Source organism: Dryobates pubescens, chromosome 16 (assembly GCF_014839835.1).
Source record: "Dryobates pubescens isolate bDryPub1 chromosome 16, bDryPub1.pri, whole genome shotgun sequence".
Lineage (NCBI taxonomy): Eukaryota > Metazoa > Chordata > Aves > Piciformes > Picidae > Dryobates > Dryobates pubescens.
The window spans coordinates 6,215,788-6,222,766 of record NC_071627.1 but is presented as its reverse complement, the minus strand read 5'-3'; positions in this window follow the sequence as shown (position 1 = coordinate 6,222,766).

The following is a 6,979-nucleotide window of genomic DNA, read 5'->3' as shown; positions in this document are numbered from 1 at the left end:
CGGTTAAAACCAGAGAGGCTCCGTACCATAGAGAGGGGCTAGAGCGGCAGCCGGCCCGCCCCCGGCGCAGCGCGGGAACGGCGCAGCGGGCGCTGCGTCCCGGGACAGGCTGCGCTATGAGCGGCAGGGGCTGGGATGGGTGGGGGCGCTCTGTAGGCTCTGGTGGTGCTGGGTGAGAGGGAGGGGCGTTCCCTGAAGGCCTGAGCCTCCTCGTGTGGGTGTCCTTAGGAAGGGCTCTGTGCATCCCCCCGTGGCTCCGGGAGATAAATCTCCCTTTGGGAAGCATGAGCAGGCTGTTCAAGTCTGAGGTTTCCGTGCGGGGTCCCTGAGCCCAGAGGTGAGCCCTGGACTGAGGACTTGCAACCGCGTATCAGACGGGTTTGGGTTAGAAGGGACCTTTCAGCTTCACCTGGTCCAACCCCACTGCAGGCAGCAGCAACATCTGCAACTGGAGCAGGTTGCTTGGAGCACTGAACAATCTCGCCAGGAATGGTTCCAGGGATGAGGCAGCTACCACCTCTCTGGGCAGTTTGGAGCTGTGTTTCACCACCTTCACAATAAAGAGTTTCTTCATTCCCTCCAGTCTAAATCTCCTTCTTTTAGTTTAAACCCTTCTCTCCATGTCCCATTACAACAGGTCCTGCTCAAATGCCTGTCCTCAGCTTTCTTCTCAACCCTTTTAAGCATTGGGAGGCCACCAGAAGGTCTTCCTGAAGCCTTCTATTCTCCAGGTTGAACAACCCCAACTCTGAGGGCTTCCAGCATTGCTGTGGCCTCCTGTGGCGCTGCTCCAGCAGGTCCCTGTGTGTGCTGTGCTGAGGACCCCAGACCTGCCCCAGCACTGCGGGGGAGGTCTCAGCAGAGCACAGCAGAGGGGCAGAATCCCCTCCCTGCCCCTGCTGCCCATACTGCTGGGGATCAGCCCAGGACATGGCTGGCTCTGGGCTGGCTGTGCTCATTGCCAGCTCCTGTCCAGCTTTTTACTCCCCAGCATCCTCAAGTCCTTCTCCACAGGGCTGCTCTCCAGTCCTTCATCCCCCAGCCCGGACTGATGCTGGGATTGCCCTGACCCATGTGCAGGACCTTGCACTTGGCCTTGTTGATCCTCATGAGGGTCACATGGACCCATTTCCCCAGCTTGTCCAGGTCCCACGGGATGGATCCTGTCCCTCAGATGTGCCAGCTGCACCACTCAGCTTGATGTTGATGTCATCTGCTGACTTGCTGAGGATGCACTTGATCCTGCTGTCTGTGTTGCTGATGAAGATATTAAATGTAGGGACCAAATTAATAGCGGGGAGTGCTTGCCTAATAAACCTCATGAATAGTGCCTTTTCCTGACCCAGAACAGCCTGCAACAGCAGGGCAGGAAGACATTTGGGTGCGAGTCAGACAAAGAGAAATTGCATGCTGCAAGTTGCTTTTCTGATAGCAAGAAAGCCATTTCAGGTGTGATCAGAAACGCAGTTGGTTAATCTTCCTATAATCAGTGATATGATTAATTGTGTTTGGGAGGCAGGTATGAACAGGAAACATCTGTGAATGGAAATGTGTAAAAAGCTGCGTCAAGATGTGGTGCTGAAACATTTGGGTTGTGTACGAACCTGTGTCCACCTCTTGTCTCGTGATGGATGGTGCTGGCAGAGGCCTTCCTGGGCTCCTGTCTGCTGCGTGTCTGGTGTGTGTGTTTCAACGGTGTTAGGACAGGAGATGGCAGAGTTCCCAACCGAGAGCCTGGCATGCTGGTGTGAGGAGAAGATAGGCTTTATATTCTGCTTACTCTGGTGCTTTCCTTCAGCAGCGTGAACATTGCCACTTCCTCTGCCCATTCCAGCTCAACAATGTACTTTCTGGTTTATTTCTTCCTTCCACGGGCACAGCCACTCTTGGGTCGTGCCGGCAGTTTGTCTCCCTTTCCAGAATACGGTGTTCTCTTTGCTGGTAATTCCTGCTGTGGACACCTTGTTCTTGGGCAGCACTGCCCATATTTGATGCTTGGCTGACTGCAAGTTCAGCTCCAAGCGTGGCTTTCCAGGAGATACTTAATCGCTCTCTTTCATCAGCCAAAATGCTTGCTTTAAACTGCTAAACTCCTTCTGGTTTTCCATCGCTTCTCTCTCTCTCTTTTCTTTTTTTTTTTCCCCTGGTGTGTCATATGGGACACAAATCTTTTATCCTTTTCACCCCAGATTTGGCTTAATACTGTAATTACGAAGTCATTTAGTTGCTTGTTCTAGTAAATGTGTTTGTAATTGTCTCGTGCTAGTAGCTGGGTATTCCTAAGCTACTAGAGTTTGTTTGGGGATGAAAATTAGATGCAAAAGAGAAATATCAGCGACTCCACTCTGTAATCTTGCCTTCATTTTCTTGCTCATCAAGTTGATATCAGTAATTAATGCTCAGAAGGCTTAAATTTGTTGGTGTTTGTTCATCCACGTTCTTCTTGGCTAATCACTGTGTTTTTAACACTCTTAGTCCTCGTTCCCTTCCGAGTCCCCAGCATTTGGGTGTGTGGTGCTCTCCATCTTTTCTATGACTGCAGAGCTGGTCTGTTTTGATTCATCTTGTGAGGATGCCACTGGAGTGGAATGATGTCTGTTGTGCAGTCACTCTGCCTTTATGTCTTTTATTCTGGAGAAGGAAAACAGCTGAACCTGGAGCCTCTGGTACAAGAAAGCCAGGAAGCCACTTTTGACAAGGGCTTGTGGTGATAGGATGAGGGGCAATGGCTTTGAGTTGGAAGAGGGGAGATTTAGACTGGAAATAAGGAAGAAATTCTTTCCAGTGAGGGTGGGGAGACACTGGAACAGTTTGTCCAGGGAGGTTGTGGATGCCCCCTCCCTGGAAGTGTTCAAGGCCAGGCTGGATGAGGCCTTGAGCAACCTGATCTGATGGGAGGTGTCACTGTCCATGGCAGAAGGGTTGGAACTGGATGATCTTTAAGGTCTCTTTCAAACCAAACCGTTCTATGAATCTATGAATGAAGATGAGATCAGAGAGGGATTCTGAGAGATGACGAAGGGGATTGTCCAGATCAAGACAAAGTTAAGATAGCAAAGTGCAGAGGTGTAGGGTGGTGTGGAGTAATGCAGCTGAAGAAGTAAACAGAGAGAGAAATTACTTGAACTATGGAGGCAGGAGGACTGCACAAGGGTCGCTTCTTGTGTCTTTCTAGCTCAGCTAGTTTGTGTCCTTGCAGCCTGTGGTCATAGAGTGGAAAGGACATTGAGAAGGAAGAGGTGACAAGCCATGAGGAATTGCTGCAGGTGCAGAGTGTCTTACTACAGATTTTCTGACTGGTGGTGGTGGTAGTTCAGTTCTGTGCACCCAAGGGTGCTGGGGGAAGCGACCAATGTCGTTGCAAGGCCACTTTGGAAGGTCACAGGATTCAGGAGAGGATTCTGATGACTGTGGTGCTGAGGGACATGGTTTAGTGGTGGCCTTGGCAGTGCTGCCTTAACAGTTGGATTCGGCGATCTTAAAGATCTTTGCCAACCAACAATTCTAAGGGCAAATATCACACACTCTATCAAGAAGGGTAAGGAGAAGAAATAGACAACTCTAAACCACTTTATGAAACCTGGATCTCTGGAGGTGATGACAGACCCTCTTCTGGAAGCTTTGTTTTGAGCATGTGAAGGACAAGAAAGTGGTTTGGAATACCCAGCGTGGATTTGACAAGAGCAATCATGCCTTACTTCCCTGCAGTGAGACTGGCTCAGAGAACAAGGGGAGACCAGTAGGGGTTGTTTACCTGGACTTCAATGAGACCTTTGCCAAGGTTTCCCATGGTATCAACTTACCAAATTGGTGAGCTCTGAATTGGGGTAAATGGACTATAAATGGGATGGAAAATTGCCAGGACTGTTGGACTCAGGTGGTGGTGGTCAGTGGGCCAGCACACTGAGTGTAAGAGGAGAGGCTGAGAAAACTGCACTTGCTATCACACAATAATTTTAGGACAAGAAGCACTTTGCTCCCTAAGAAATACTGTGCTTCTTAAGAAATGTATTTATTTTGGTGGAAAGAGGAAACCAGGCTGGTTGGAGAGGGCAAGTTAAAAATAAACACTGAAGTTCTAGGAGGTTAGCCACGTTCAGAGGTCTTTTTAAAGCCTTGTAATTGAAAGCACTCTTTTATTCACTGTTCAGCTTTAGGCCTATTATCACAAGGGGGGCACTGAGGTGCTGGAGTGGGTCCAAAGAAGGGCAGAAAACCTGCTGAAGGGTCTGGAGAACAGGGCTAGTGAGGAGCAGCGGAGCGACCTGGGGTTGTTTAGCCTGGAGAAAAGGAGGCTGAGGGGAGACCTCATTGCCCTCTACAGCTCCCTGAAAGGAGGTTGGAGTGAGGTGGGGGTTGGTCTCTTCTCTCAAAGAGCAAGAGAAAGGACAAGAGGAAATGGCCTCATATTGCACCAGGGGAGGTTTAGGTTGAACATGAAGAAGAATTTCTTCAATGAAGGAATGGTTAAGCCCTGGAATAGGCTGCCCAGGGCAGTGGTTGAATCACAGTCCCTGGAGGGATTTAAAAGCTGTGTAGATGCAGTGCTGAGGGACATAGTTTAGTAGTGACAGTGTTGGCAGTGTTGGGCTAACAGTTGGACTCAGTGATCTTGGAGGTCTTTCCCAGCCTTAATGATTCTATGAGTCACTGGTTTAAAGACTTGCTAGTGCCAGTTCCCCCTTAAAGTCCAAGCAAGACCAACACCCCCACCAAGTTCTTAGTTATGTCTTTGAGGCACATTTGCCACTTGAACTTTATTCCTTGGATTCTGGAGCTGCTTCCTCTTGCCTTTTACTGATCTTCTGGTTTTCATCTCCATTTCCCCCCCATCTTCTTTTCCTGCATCCTGAGCACAGTAACTTAATGAAACACCAAAGCTTTTGAGACACAAGAAGCCAGGAATTTATGGCTCACAACGCCCCCCCTCTGCTCTCCGACTCTGACCAAGTCTACTTTGAAACGTTGTAATTACAGATGATTTAAGTTTCACAGCTCACAGACAAAAGAAAATGTGTTTGTTTTCCTTTATTAGATTTCTTGTGGCACGCTCATGCAAAGCCAAACGTGCCTCGACACACTCTGTCAATACTGCCAACTGCAATTTATTAAGCTTTACAAATTTTTTCCACTCAGGTCACCGTGTCGTTAAACAGCCATCAGATACAGGATCAATGGGGAAGAAGGCAAGGCTAAATTTCCAAGGAAACCGTCTCATCTTGCTCTTCACAAGTTGAGAAGGGGTGTTTTGGAGGAAGGCATCATCCATTCCAACCCACTCCCCCCCGACTAAAGCAGGGTCACCCTCAGTAGGTTGCCCAGGATTCGTCGAGTCATAGATTCATAGAATGGTTTAGGTTGGAAAGGGCTTTAAAGATCGTCTGGTTCCACTCTTCCTGCCATCGACATCTTTCACCAGCCCAGGTTGCTCAAGGCCTCATCCAGCCTGGCCTTGAACACCACCAGGAAGGGGGCATCCACAAGCTCCCTGGGCAACCTGTTCCAGTGTCTCCCCACCCTCACTGGCAAGAGTTTCTTCCTTATCTCCAGTTTAATTCTCCCCTCTTCCAGCTTAAAGCCATTGCCTCTTGTCCTGTCACTACAAGCCCTTGTGAAATGTCCCTCTCTAGCTCTCCTGTAGCCTCCTTCAGGGACTGGCAAGCTGCTCTAAGGTCTCTGTGAAACCTTCTCCAGGGTGAAGAGCCCCAGCTCTCAGCCTCTCCTCATAGCAGAGCTGCTCCAGCTCTCTGATCATCTTCGTGGCCTCCTTCAGACCTGCTCCAGCAGATCCATGTCCCTCTTATGCTGGGGGCACCAGAACTGGGTGCAATAATACAGGTGGAATCTCATGAGAGCAGAGGAGTGGGGCAGAATCTCCTCCCTTGTCCTGCTGGTCACCAATGTCCAGGTGGGTTTGGAATCTCTCCAGAGAAGGAGACCTCTCTGGGCAGCCTCTCTGGGCAGCCTGCTGCAGGGCTCCAGTACCCTTACACCCAAGAAGTTCATCCTCACAGGCCTAAACCCTGTCATGACATGGTTGCATTTTTGTCAGAAGAAGGAGAAGGAGAAGGAGAAGGAGAAAAGGAGAAGGAGAAGGAGAAAAGGAGAAGGAGAAAGAAGGAGGGAGAAGGAGAAGGAGAAGGAGAAGGAGAAGGAGAAGGAGAAGGAGAAGGAGAAGGAGAAGGAGAAGGAGAAGGAGAAGGAGAAGGAGAAGGAGAAGGAGAAGGAGAAGGAGGAAAAGGAGGTGTTTGTCAGAAGCTGGAGCTGGAGCCACTGTTTCAGTCTTCCCCAAGTGCTCCAAAGCCCCTCAGTCACTCATAGTAATCCAGAGCTGGAAGTGGGAGAGCATTTTGGGGATGTATCTTGTGGCTTTGCGATGAACTCGGAGGCCCTGGGAGAATCCTGTGGTGTTGACAGCCCCTGACAGTAAATGTCACATGCATTTGGAGGGAGCTCAGAGCATTCTGGTGACTGCTATGAGAAGAGACACGGTGACAGCAAACCTGATTGATGAGCCATGCCACAAGTAGCCAAGTGCTGTGCGGTGATTGCCTCTAATTGAACGGTCCAGGGAAGTTATTTTGGGGGGTCCCTGTGAGGCTGCCACACACTGCAGGCTGGTTTTCACAGGGGAGCCCTGCTGCTTTGAACTGTGGTGCTCAGCAGCTCCCTGTTAAGGCAGCATTAAGAGGCTCTCAAACTTAACAGGCTGTTTTAGCCTCACGCCTGGCATAATAATGAAACAAATGGCGCCGGGAAGGTGGTCAGTCATGCAATTACCTCTTGGAAGGTTTCGTTGTCAGCTTTGGCCTCCTCTTTTGAGTGCTTTCTCCTCATGGCTCGGCTCTTGTGATCTGACAAGCTGGAGATGTTGATTATCAAGGTTCTTCCGAGCCTGACAGCGTGCTCCTCTGACACGGGCTTGTCGCAGCCATGTTAAGCACAGCAGTGATGCTTCTGGCATTAAAGTGGAATGTGA